The sequence below is a fragment of the Callithrix jacchus genome, chromosome 9 (assembly GCF_049354715.1).
Source record: "Callithrix jacchus isolate 240 chromosome 9, calJac240_pri, whole genome shotgun sequence".
NCBI classification, from domain to species: Eukaryota; Metazoa; Chordata; class Mammalia; order Primates; family Cebidae; genus Callithrix; species Callithrix jacchus.
This window is the reverse complement of record NC_133510.1, coordinates 94685230-94698684: the sequence shown is the minus strand read 5'-3', so window position 1 is coordinate 94698684 and position 13455 is coordinate 94685230. Positions and strand designations below refer to the sequence as shown.

The window sequence follows — 13455 nt, the reverse complement described above, 5'->3', positions numbered from 1 at the left end:
TCATGACCGTTTACCAAGGATGAAATTGAAACTCAGAGAAATTTTAAGAATTTCCCTGAACCACAAAATTATTAGACATGAGGCTTAGTTTTCATAACTGTATCTTTTCCAAAGCCTCTGTCTTTCTTCTTTCAACCCTGAAGCAATAACTTTCAGCTGAGTGTCTACTATTTAACTGGCTCCTGCTCACTACATATGGCTTCATTTCACTGCTCATGTTTGCTGAAAAATGTTAGAAAAGGCAAACAACTTATTGACAAAATGAGTCTACGGCAGTCAATTTAATTCCAAAGCTCTTTCAAAATCCTCCCAGTAATCTTAGCTGCTTTTTCTTATGTATGTACAGCTCCACATTTTGAAAAAATATATTAAAAACATATTTTGTCATAATTAACAGCAATATGATTATGCAGATGGCCTAAGCTTACACAAGCATACAACGAAATGACATAAATACAGAAACAAACAAAAAAATGAGAGATCAGACTGGCATGTTTAATTCCCTAAATTTTAACCTAGATTGAATTCAGTGGGACTTTTAGCAGAACTCCCTCCTGCTTTACACCTGAAAGCAGATGGAGGCAGATTGCATCACGAGTTCAGTCCTTTCAAATTACAATAGTTTATGATGCTCATCTGCATTTTAATCAGATACAAAGGATTCATTCCTGAAATGCATCAAGAAGACCTATTTTTAGCACTTGGAAATGCATCAGAGAGTTTATGGCCAATCAAGTAAAATATGTTGCACATTTTTACTTTGTATCTCTTTCTTGTGAGTATATAATATTACATGGACAGGGTTGTCAGCAGTTTTATTAGTAGTTGTGCATAATCCTTTCAAAGTAGGGATGCAGAGGTAATTTCATAGTCAAAATTTTTTTTATTAGAATTAACTCATTTTAAAAGGAGTTGGGTTTTGTCATTCAATTTAATAATCAGTTATCTAAAATGTTAGACTTATTAACAAAGAAAATAGTTAGCAAATAGTAGCTTCCATCTTCTATAGCCTTCTTAAGATCAAATATGACTTGATCAGCATACATCCAATACCTGGAAATTAAGTAGGGCATCAGATCTATGATATTAATAGAACAAGTCAGGAGATTTTAATGTTACTTTATAGAGGATACTATTAATTCACACTTACAGTTTGTGGCAATTATGAAATGAAATCCTCATCTTCAATATAGTAGCTCTAGCATGTTGAATAAAATAAATTTTAGTTTTCCCCCTAGTATTAGAATGATTACAGACTTTGCAATCTACATTGCTATTTTTTAATTGATTTTTACATATTAACTGAAAGATCATAAGGAATAAAAATGTATTAAATTACTAAGGTTCCAAAACAAATATTAAAATAAAGAGAATACTTAAGAATTCATGTTGAAAAGTATGCTTTTATGAAGATGTATTTAAATGAATACACACGAACTTGTAACATTTATACCTTTAGTTCAAATTCATCTTAAGAGATAGATACGCAAATGTTCCACAATTTAAATCTTTAAATCATCACAGATTTGTAATATATTATCCTTTTGCAAATTCAATTATATAAAAGCACTAATTACTCAAATGAAATTCAAAGAATAATCTCAATTTTTCCAGCAATCCAAATTGTTTACTTATCTACAGTTTCTCAAATGGAAATTGACTATATTACATTTTTACCTGTTTAGGTGTTTACTGATCTGTTAAAAACCAGTAAGGAGAGAATGTTGTCAACAAATTAATAACATCTTATTTCTGGAAGAAAATATGTAGTCTTTGTTATTAAAGCCTTTCATGAAATAAGTGTACACATTTTTAAAATGAAATTGTATTCATCAATCTATGATAGCATGAAAAAGACATGGAAGAAATTCAGTTCTTTAGAGATGTAAAGCAAATTAATACAAATTTTGTAACTATAGGTTTAATTTTTATTTTGCCAATAAAAGTTGATTAGAGCAAATCAGGTATAGACTTTGTTCTTTGTAGAAAACAGAATGTAGGTGATATCATTAGTATGATGGAAGCAGCTATGATAGAACATAATCCATATATTTTCATTAGAAGACCTGAATTTCCTTCCAGTTTATCTACTTACGGTGTGATTTTGAACATGTCATTTAGCCACATGAAGACTCAGTACTAGAATATTATCTTTTTCTTCAAAAATGGTTGTGAAAGTTTACTTACATAATCTATATAAAACTCTTATCAAGCTGTATAATTGATAAAAATGTGACTTTCACATTTTTTCCTTTTAAAAATCATTTTCATATTCCAAAGTCTCTGTACAACTTCTATTATCCACTTTCTATAGGTTTCTAATCAAATTTGTCAATGTGGGGCACATGCCCAATTTTAGGCAGCTGATGGGTATATACTATTAAATCTGTAGTCAGAGACAGCTATAGATAGATGTGTGTGCAGACATGAAATCCCCAGCTAGAGAACCACTCTAGTGAATCACTGGCCTCTATTCTTTATAGTGGGGTCTTTGCTCATGATCCCTCCAAGTTTAACTCATCTCTCAATGATGTTTCCTTCTCTAAATTTTCCAATTATTGTGTAGTCTCTTTTTCTCTAATATTAAATATTTTTCACCTAAATATGCATTGAATGAGTTCTGCTCTGGCCAAACCCTGGCCAAATCAACAGTCACCTTTATTGTCTATATCAACTGTTGGATTGAAAAAATACATAGCAGTCATTTGTGAACACAAAGTAATCAGTAATATCAAGAGGTTTTTAGTTATATAATACCATACTTAAGTAAATATTGGCACTGTTTATAAATGTTTCACCTTGAAACTACCTTTTAACTTGTCTTCCTTTAATTCCCAACATTTGTGCTCTTTTTTTTCTTTCTAGATTGTGATTATCCAGTTTCTTTGACTTTTATAGGAAGTTGTCCATTTCACCCAAGTTGTATAATTTATTAACCTACAACTGTTCATAATATTTCTTCGTAAAATAACCCCTTTTATTTTAGGAAGTTTAGAGCTATTTCCCCTCTTGTATTTATGATTCTAAGAATTTAAGTCTTTTTTTTTCTTGGTCAATCTAGCTAAATATTAGTTGACTTTGTTAATTGTTTCAAAGCATCAGCTTTTGGTTTTATTGATTTTCTTTGTTTTTCCATTGACTATTTCATTGATTTCTGCTCTAATCTTCAATTTTTCTTCTCTGCTAGCCTTAGGATTAATTTGCTCTTTTTTCCAACGCCAAGTATTGAAGTTTAGATTATTGATTTGAGATCCTTCTTTTTCAATATAAGTATCTGCAGCTATAAATTTCCCTCTAAGAACTGCTCTAGCTTCATTCCGTAAATTTTGGTATGATGTGTCTTCATTTTCATTTATCGCAAAATATTTTCTAATTCTCTGTGTGACTTTTTCTTTGAATCATTCTTAGCAGAATGTTTAACTTTCATATGGTTCTAAGTTTCCCACATTGATTTCTAATTTCATTTTATGATGGTTAGAGAATGCACTTTTTATTATTTTTATTTTTTTAAATAGACTGAGGATTACTTTAGGGGGCAGCTGCAATTTGGTCTATCCTAGTGAATGTTTCATGTTCAGTTGAAAACAATATATTCTGCCATTGTTGGGTGAGGTGCTTCATAGATTTCCATTATATGTAGTTGATAGGGATTTAGTCTCTGTTCTACATCCTGCTTCTTCTCCCAGCAAACTCTTTGAAACTTGCCTCTGGTTCTAGGAGTAGAGACAATGTCATGCTTCTCTCATTGTGACACCTCCACTTTAGGAACTGAAAACCTGAATAATAAAGGCAGCAGCCCCAAGTTTCTGTGGCTTACTTCTCCTAGGATGGAACCTCTGACACAAAAGCCAGGGCAATGAAGGGTAGGATTCCAGTATACTCAGCAGTACTATATACAATATAGATCCTCTGTCTCTTAAGTAGGAGTGAGCAGAACAAGGGTGCTTCCGCTATTGAACTGTTCTCTTCAGTGACGGGTAGTTAGGAGTATTGTGAGAAGTGCTGTTATCTAACCCTCCTGAAAGAATACTTACCTGACTGGAAACTGGAGGGAAAGGGAACCCAAAATATGTGTATATCAGTCTGGAGTGTAGTTTCCATTTCACTAAGCCTGGAGGAGTTAGCAATTTTAGTATATTTTTTAAAAATATGTGTTTCCCTATTTACTGTATGGTCTTAGAGTCATTGACTTGAAATGATGGTTATTTTATAATATTCACCAGTTTCACTGGGAGTGAATCCCTAGAACTCCTCAGGCTGTCATGTCAAAAGTGGAATTCTCCTTTCTTGACTTTTAAAATCAACTCATTTAAAAATCTATCATGTTTTTATATTAGGTAAATTCTAAGAAAAACTGCTGAGAAGAACCGTAAAGTCCCATTATTTTACTACTGTTAAGGAGAAATTATTTCACCAATTAAATTCAGTGGAGTTTATTTGAGCAATTAAAAGCAAAATGAAACAAAATAAAAATGATTCATGAAGCAGACCACTCTCAGAACCAAATCAGGTTCAGAGAACTCCTTCTAGGTATATGACCTGACAGCATTTATAGAAAATAGAAGTAAGGTATAGAGACAACTAAATTGGTTACAGAATAATTGGTTAATTGGTTACAAAGCCTCCTGCAATTACCTAATGCTCAGCTACTGTGATTAAGCTGTATATATATATTGGTTTGGTCTGTTGGGCCATGTAGGAGCCCAGTCTAAATCTGTGGGCTCCTGCAAATTTTATTTAACTCTACTCTCTGCCTTTGTCCCACATATGTGGTCTTCAGAGCCCCATATTAAGGGGTCATTATTCAGGTTATTTCCTTAAGATTTAGTATATTCTATTCCAGTGCTTCTCAAAGATTAGGTATGCACAAAAAACTTGTAGGTCTTGTTAAAATAGTTTCTTATTTAGAGAGTCATTCTGAGGCCTAAGATTGTTATATTTTTACTAATCTCCATGTGACACTGATGATGCTGGCCTGTGGCTTACTCTTTAAGTAGCAAGGTTTGGGTCGTCCTAAAAATCCTAAATAACCATTCTTTTAAGACTGATCATCTATTAAATAAATTCATACTAAAATATATATCATGATTATTTGATCAAATATCAGTCTATGGTAGACTGCATTTAGGAATTTTATATCCATGTAACTTATTGTATTGTCTTAATATATTTTGATTATTACTCCTGATTAAATCAATAACTACTATTTTAAGGTAGACTGTGATTCTTCTTTGATCAAATGTTTTGGGTCTTTTAACATTTTTGACAAACATCCTCAAAATCAAATCCTAAATTAAGTTTCTGACTTAGGCTTATTGGTTGGCCTTATCAAAGCTATACAGTTATGAAATATTTTTACAGTTCTGGTCAGACCATGAATTCTAGTATCACCACCTCCAGTCTAATAGTTACATATACTGAGAGAGGCATCAGTTAAAGGACTCTCCCCACCCCCTACCCCCTTTAAAGGGTCCTTTATCAGATGCTATTAATTAATCCTTGTACTATTAATTTACAGGACTTTGACTACTTGGTACACATATCTCATCTAAAAAGAGCATCAACTCTTACTCGGTCATGAATGTTGACACCAGTATCTGACATCAAACTCAAGTTAACCAACGACTCATCTTCATATCCAGAGAAAGCCAACAATAAATGTAAACTGCTTTTGTGAGACACAAGGCCAGAAATCAAAACTATTCAATCTCTTTATGCCCAGGGACTATTATAAAAGAGATAGCCATGTGAAATTATGAGGGTCAGGTTTGAGGAATAAAATTAGTTTAGATACTCCAAAAAAGATGGGCTCACAGATGCCCATGGCTCAACACATAGAACTTATAGATAAATTGATTTTGTAACCTTACTTTTTGGCTTTTGGCTCTTATATTGCTCATTCATTGTTTTAAAAAACAATGAATGCCTTCCCACCTCCATTCCCTTTAGGCCTAGAATGTTTAATTGGCTACTAAGTCTTTTGGCTGTAAGTCCCTGGGCCATCTGGGTCCCATTACAGAACAGAATATATCTGAGGCAGATAGCCACACCACCTGGCAATAATGTGAAGTAAAATAAAAGCTTAGCCATTGATGCTACTTTTGGCATATTTTGACCAAAAAAGGGGGGAATGTGAATTAAAGATACAATTCTAAGCCCTCTACTGACTGAACAGACCCCTTGTGGCTAAGGAGACCTCAGCAAAACTTAAAACTGAGTTCCTGACCATAACAGGATGGGAAGTCATACAAACTTCTTCCTTTTGGAGTCTAGAAACAACTGATCAGCATTAATGTTAAAACAGATATCATATGATTGACAGAACAGAGTCTTTGTGGCAATAAGGTCTTACAAACACCATAAAGTTTTCAGTTTACTTTAAAAAGACTCTTAAAATTTGGGCTCATGATTCTGACAACAGGGATTCTAATTTATACAATGGAGAGCAATCCTAATGTATTCATACTACATCCCTGAAATCCTGGACCAGGAACTGGTAAATACTTGTTGGTTACTGCCAGGCAGTTTCATTCCTCTAATTCTGCCTCTTACTCCAACTCTTGCCCTTGCCAGCAAATAACAGCTAGGGTGCTCTTCACCCAATTCTCATCATAGTAGCTCTCATCTCCAGATAGACATATGATCAAGCCCACAGGGAACCAAAACCATCCCTGCAAACTTTAAAAAATTAATCAGGGTGGCTGGGCGTGGTGGCTCACGCCTATAATCCCAGCACTTTGGGAGACCGTGGCGGGTGGATCACAAGGTCAAGAGATCGAGACCATCCTGGTCAACATGGTGAAACCCTGCCTCTACTAAAAATACAAAAAAATTTGCTGGGCGTGGTGGCACACACCTGTAGTCCCAGTTACTTGGGAGACTGGGGCAGGAGAATTGTTTGAACCCAGAAGGCGGAGGTTGCAGTGAGCCGAGATTGCACCATTGCATTCCAGCCTGGGTAACAAGAGCAAAACTCTGTCTCAAAAAAAAAAAAAAAAAAAAAAATTAATCAGGGTAAATGGGAAAGGGAGAAATGAAAATAAACCAAGTTTGCAGATCATGCAGCATTAATCATTAGGTCAACTTGCTGTCTGACTGGCTTTCCCACAGTTGTTTTGTTCCTATTGCCTCAGAATTTTGTAGAACCTGTTAAGAGCATATAGTTCTCTTTACTTTTTTATAGCTAGTAACTTGAACATTATAAATCATTAAGATTTTCCTTTTTTATGTTCTTTCAAGTCCTGTCTCCTGAAGAAACTACTGACTTAGCTGGTTTGAATGACCCCATAGACTCCAGCTGATCTGAAGTATCCCACAGTATCTGTCTCACCAAAGGCTATATCGTAATGATTTCATCACCCATTCCCCTACCAATCAATAACCCCAATTTCCCAGCCTGTTTCCTTTCACAATCCCTTTAGAAAATCCAGGGGGAGATGGATTTGAGGGACTCCTCCCATTTCATCCTTTGTCACCTGTGATAATGAAATTCTTTCTCCTTTGCAAACCCTGATGTCTCATTGTTATGAGTCTGTTACTGTGCAGTGGGCATATGAACTTGTTGACCCTATAACTTCCTAGAGCAACTTCCAGCACTGCAAGCTCCATTCATGATAAGTGCCGTATACAGGGGTAATGTTTTTATCCTTTCTGCCATACTTTTACTCATCTATGTTTATATATGTTTAGATAAACACTATCATAGTATAATTGCCAATTTATATATATTTGTGGAAAATTATTTTCTTTAAATATTTTAGTTATTTGTATGCAAGGTATTTAAATACCTTTAAATACCAAGTTAAATACCTTATTTAGTAGTGGTTCACAATGTATAATTTATATATAATCTTTAAAAGATCATAAAATAAACTCAAAGTATACTTATTCATTTCATTGAAAAATAAAGAAAACATTAGAACCTTCACATATATGTATGTTTGTGTGCAGAAATATATGTATTTATATATCACATTTAACTATATAACACTTCTTCCATCTATTTAGAAGCAGAGTACAGAAACAAAGTGTATATTTGGTATAAATTCACTATGAGTTGTGGTTTCTAATAAGATTAGGAAAACCTAGTCTTTAAAACTTGAAAAAAGCTATTCTTTCTAATTATGTTGATGAAAAATTATCAAAAATTCCCTTCATCACAAAACCTAATCATGTTGTAGTATAATTATTTACACATCTGTTTCAACAATTATCATATGAACTCATCAGGGAAATTAATTGTCTTCAACTCTCTCTAAACTATCCTAAAAGGTATTATTAATTTTCCTAAAATTTAAAATTCTACTTACATTATTCAGGAAACTAAAATACCTCAGTGCCTTCATAGTACCTAATGGAAAAGGTTTAAAATTCTTGTAGGCAAAAGTCTTCTGCTTACTTCTTTTGCTTTATTTGGTGATATTCAAATATATTTACATAGTAAAATAAATAACAGACATTTTGTCTACACCATTTTGTTTAGCAAGGGAGGAATTTACACACTGAAATAAGTAAATAAATACAAATGGACAGAACTAAGGTATTTATGGCTGGAGAAGATAGCAGAGATGTTTCCTTTGAGGAGTACATAATATACAAAAATAATATAAATACACAATTCCTTCTTCACTGAATATACAGTGCTAAAGGTAGAATGGGGAGAGGTATTTCTCCATTTCTGTCTACATGTATAGTCTTGAAATCCAGTTATTATACCTATCAACTTTAGAAACTTAGACAAAACCCATAGATCTTGTAAGCCTATTTCTTCATGTGTCAGATATGAATTATAAATGTATATACTGCACAATCTGGTTGATTAGACTTAAAAATACACACACATATATATATTCACATTTTCCTGGCACATTAGATGCGTAAAAAATTCCAACCATAATTATTATTTTCATTATGTTATCTGTAAACATTACAATTTAAGTTCTAGCTTATTGATGAAAAAGTAGCCATTGCCAGAAGTAAATACCTGTCTACAAATGCATGATAACACAACCCAAATAAGATCAATATTTTAAAACATTTAAAACCATTATGAATGCACTTCATTTGATTTAGACTGCAAAACAATTTAATAGTTCTAAGTGAGAAATAAGTATGGTTGCTACTTGCTGCCAAATAATAGAGACTTACATTTACAGCCGAAAGTCTCACATATCTGGGCTCACAGCAGGGTGAACATTATTCCATTTTACAGCTGAAAACAATGGAGCAAAGGGAAGTTAAATTCCCTTCTAAATTCACAGAGATACAAAACAGTTCTTTATGTTACAGAACTTTGTGAAATATTCTTAGAAAAATATAATTAAAGGCATTAGGAGGTAACTTCTGGGAGAAATAACAAGTATATAGTTCTACATACTGTCTACTATAGTTATTCATTCGAAAGTATTTATCAAACCTGGACCCTGTTCTATGGACTCAGATATCTCCATGAAGTACACAGACAGTACTTGTGTGTGTGTGTGTGTGTGTGTGTGTGTGTGTGTTTGTGTGTGTGTTTTCCTTCTAGAGCAGTCTATGGAAGGAGATTGAAAATAAACACACAGAAACAAATAATTTCACAGGCGATGAGTTCCATAAAAGTAGCAAACAGGGTGCTAAAGACACACTTTTGGGGCATTTACTCTAGAAAGAACGTTGAGGGAACATCACCGTTTAGAGGTTATATTTACTCTCTAGAAGACATGAAGAGTAAAAGTGACAAGCAGGAAAAGCATTTCAACAAAGAAGGACAGTTATGACAAGTGCTTTGAGGAGGGATATAAGTTGGTCAGTTGCGAAAAACTGAAATCCTATTAGTGTGACTGGAACACAATGAAGTGAGAGAGAAAGACCGAGGTTGAGTCTGTGAGTATAGGTGGGACGTGCATCGGTAGCTGTTCATAAGAACTTAGATTTTGTTTTATATCAGATGGAGGCCCGTTAATGGTTTTAAACAAGGACGTGGTGTGATCTCATTTACAGTAGAAAAGGTCATTTGGAAGAGAACATATTTGAGTTGTGAAAGAATGTCAGCAGGGAAATTAATTAGGATGTCACAAATCTAGTGAGGCGTGCACTGGGCTGTGATCTTCAGCAGCCCATCTCTGGAGACCGCGCTCTTAGCTAGTACAAAGTATAGCCCGTCTAAGGAAGCATTTTCAGCATAATGATGGCAGCAATGGCCCGGCTGGAGCAGCCGCTATGAGGACATTAGCTCCAGCGGAGAAGGCGCGGTCAGGGCTTCCCTGACTGTGCACTCTGCGGAGCCAGTGGGTGCTGAAAACAAGTGATCCCAGAGGGAGCCCTGTGTCCCACTGAGTTGACGAGGCAGGAGCCCGAGCTCCCGCTGCAGCCGCCCAAACATGGCTCCAGACAAGGGCATCCCTATATTCTCGAGGCCGGGAAAGCCTGGCCTCCACAGGCTCAGAAGTTCCTGCTCCCACTCCCTGGACTCTCCCTGCTCCCAGTGCCTGCTCTGCAGTGGAGCAAAGTTGTGGCTGTGTCCCGACAGCCGAGCCCAGGCACTGTCGCCACCCAGTCAGGTGTGTGAACACCAGCGGCAGTGCTGACGCGCCAGCTCCCCACTGCCTTGGCCTGCTCCACAAACTGCTCTGAGGCTGAAATGTTGGGTGCTAATGAGCATAAAAGGGAGTCTGGGGGCTGACGGCAGCTTGGTGAGGGCCACTAGGCACCCCTTAGAGTCGTCAGCCTGGGCGCCACCGACTGCATGCTGATGGCAGCAGGAACAGACAGGTTCGGAGGTGGGAAGGGGTGTGTACCTTGCAAGATAACGACCTTCAAGCCTAACGGCGGGACTGCAAATTCTGGATGGAGGCCACAACCCGGAGTGAGAATTTTCTCGATAACTTATGGCCATTGGAAGGGTGCTTTTTCCAAGCCCTCCCATGACTGCCCATGGACCAATGAGCACTCACCTCATTTTACTCATGAACCAATTAGCTTGAACTTCCTCCATTCTGAGCCCATAAAAACCCTGGCCCCACAGCACTTGGGACTACCTGTCCGTGGATAGGAGTTGGTAGCTTCCTGTCTCCTCTCCTTTTAGAGCTGTATGCTCACCCAGTAAAGCTCTTCGCCACCTTGGTCATCCTCCAATTGTCAGTAACTTCATTCTTTCTGATGCGGGATCCCCAGACTGCGAGAGCAAAAGGAGTTGGAACATTTCCCTGCTGGCTATCTTAGCTGTGGGCTGGAGCTAAAAGGCCTGTACCACTATAGCAATCCCACCCTTTGCCAGCAGCTACCCCACCCAACCAGCAAGCAGTGGTGGAGCCTGAACGGGGCAGAAGGACGGAAAGAGCAGTTTCAAACCGGCTAAACACTCACACCCCACCCCCACCCACTTGCTCTGGGCGACGAGAAGGAGAGAAGGTCTGCACCCTTTCCGGGAGTCCATGCTTCTGGTCTCTCTCACCCAGGACTGTGACATCCTGTAACAGCCTCTTGGGGTTCTGTGGTTCCTGGTCTCCGAGCTTTGGGGTGTCACCGTGTTCCCTTCATGGAGAAGCTGGTGCCTGCCGCGGAAGCCACGGTAAGTCTGGTCCAGTAGCAACCTCGCATGAAGCGGGAGCCTGTACCGGCACCTGGAGCTCCCATCCCGTAGCAGCAGCCAGCAAACTTGTCTGTGTCCAGTGGGCACACCTGTGCTCATTTTCTCACACACCCCTTGCTGTTCCTTGCCTGGCTCGTCCTTCCAGGTATGGAATCCGGGCTAGTAGTATGAGCTGAGCACAGCATGCTGGGCCAAGTGGGTGAAGCAAGCCCAGCAGGCACGGGCAACACTCTAGCAGAGGCGCCCCTGGCTACAGAGGTTTCTGGCTGGCGAAGCCACACCCTAAGGATCCTGTGACGAGGTGGTACCTCTTGTTCGAGAATGAAAATCAGCTTCCTAAAATGATCATGTATATGCCCAAGGAATGTGAGCTGCACATTTTGAGGTGTGCTTCTAAGCACTGGAAATAATATCAAAGAGCACAATGTCATTCTTACAAAATTTCCTTGTTCTACATCTATGGATAAAAAGCTGGCTTGGAGAAACTGAAATCTAACATAAGAAAATTAATAGACCAGTAATGTTATTTACCAGTAGTGTTATTTTAATATTGATATACCAGTATGTTACTTTTATAACTGTCATAAGCAACTTCCAACCCTAAAAGTTATTTAAACTCTGCAGGAATTACTTTTTAAAATGTTTTCTGAACCTCTGATTCCAGGTCTCCCTTGCAAATTCTTGTTCAAGAGAAGTTTTGGTATTTTTACCATCTGTAATGAGTTGATTTAATTAAGATTACTGAACAGAGGATCCTTAAAACGTTAATCTTGCCACTGGGTTTATATGTAAAGCAAATGAAATCAGTATCTCAAACACCTGCCTATCTCCGTGTGTGTGTGTGTGTGTGTGTGTGTGTGTGTGTGTGTGTGTGTAAAATGTATCATTTAGCTCTAAAAAGAAGGAAATCATGTCATTTGAGACAACATGGATGAACATGGAGCACCTTATGCTAAGTGAAAGAAGCCAGGCACAAAAGACAAAATATGGCACGATGTCACTTATTGATGGAATCTAAGCCAGTGAAATTCATGAAAGCAGATGGTAGGATGGTGGTTTCCAAGATATGTGAGGTGAGAGAAATTGGGAGATGTTGGCAAAAAGGTACAAAATTTCAGTCAGGTAGGATGAATAATGTATAGAATTATAAATATACTTAATACTATATTCTACACCTCAAATTTGTGAAGAGAATATATCTTAAGTATTTATGAAACATGTACACACAAAAGATAACTATATGAGGTGCTGGATATCTTAATAAACTTGATATAGTTAGATTTTCACCCGTACACCTATATATCAGAACATGATATTATATATTACAAATATTATAGACATATGTAATTTTTGTCAATTAAACCTCAGTAAAGCTGAGGAAAGAATTGCTGTAGTTGTGAACAGAAGGGGATTGTGCCTAACTAAATTACAAAGAGGCTTTAATCAGCAGATAGCCTGGTGGTTCACAGGATGCCAAGAACAGCTAAGAAAATATGTTCCACCTGGGAGAATGAAATGATGGCAGCTGAAGAAACTACAGAAGCTGGGGTTGGGAGAACGTCTTTACCAAACTTCAGTGCTAGTGATTTTTATTTTCTAGATCTCTCTATTCTAGGCTAAAACACCCAGGAAGGATGATCTGATGATACAGCCTTGATTTACCTCTGGATCAATCAGCTAGAGCAGGGGATGTAAGACCCCCCAAAAGGCTCAGTTTTTAAAATTTAGGGCTTTCCAGGCAACAGAAAATTTATATATGCCAAAAGTGAAACCCAAATTGGCATATTTTAGATTCAACCTTATGGCTATATTCAGGCACACCCACACATGCACAGACATATAGATACAATATTCCCCTCTATCCAAATGTACTTCTCTAACAC

The 13455-nt window shown here is 37.0% G+C and overlaps 1 protein-coding gene across 15 annotated transcripts in view; it reads right to left on the bottom strand.

Annotated features, from left to right (window-relative positions):
* The window catches only part of MGAT4C (MGAT4 family member C), a 934265-nt gene that overhangs the window by 647449 nt on the left and 273361 nt on the right, over positions 1 to 13455 (bottom strand). For 4 of the 15 annotated variants that reach the window (XM_054238711.2, XM_035257224.3, XM_035257225.3 and 1 more), the window contains one exon: positions 9148 to 9211. The exons of the other annotated variants lie outside the window; for them this stretch is intronic. The gene's annotated coding sequence lies outside the window, so the exon portion shown is untranslated. The remainder of the gene's footprint in view (positions 1 to 9147; positions 9212 to 13455) is intronic. 15 annotated transcript variants of the gene reach the window in all.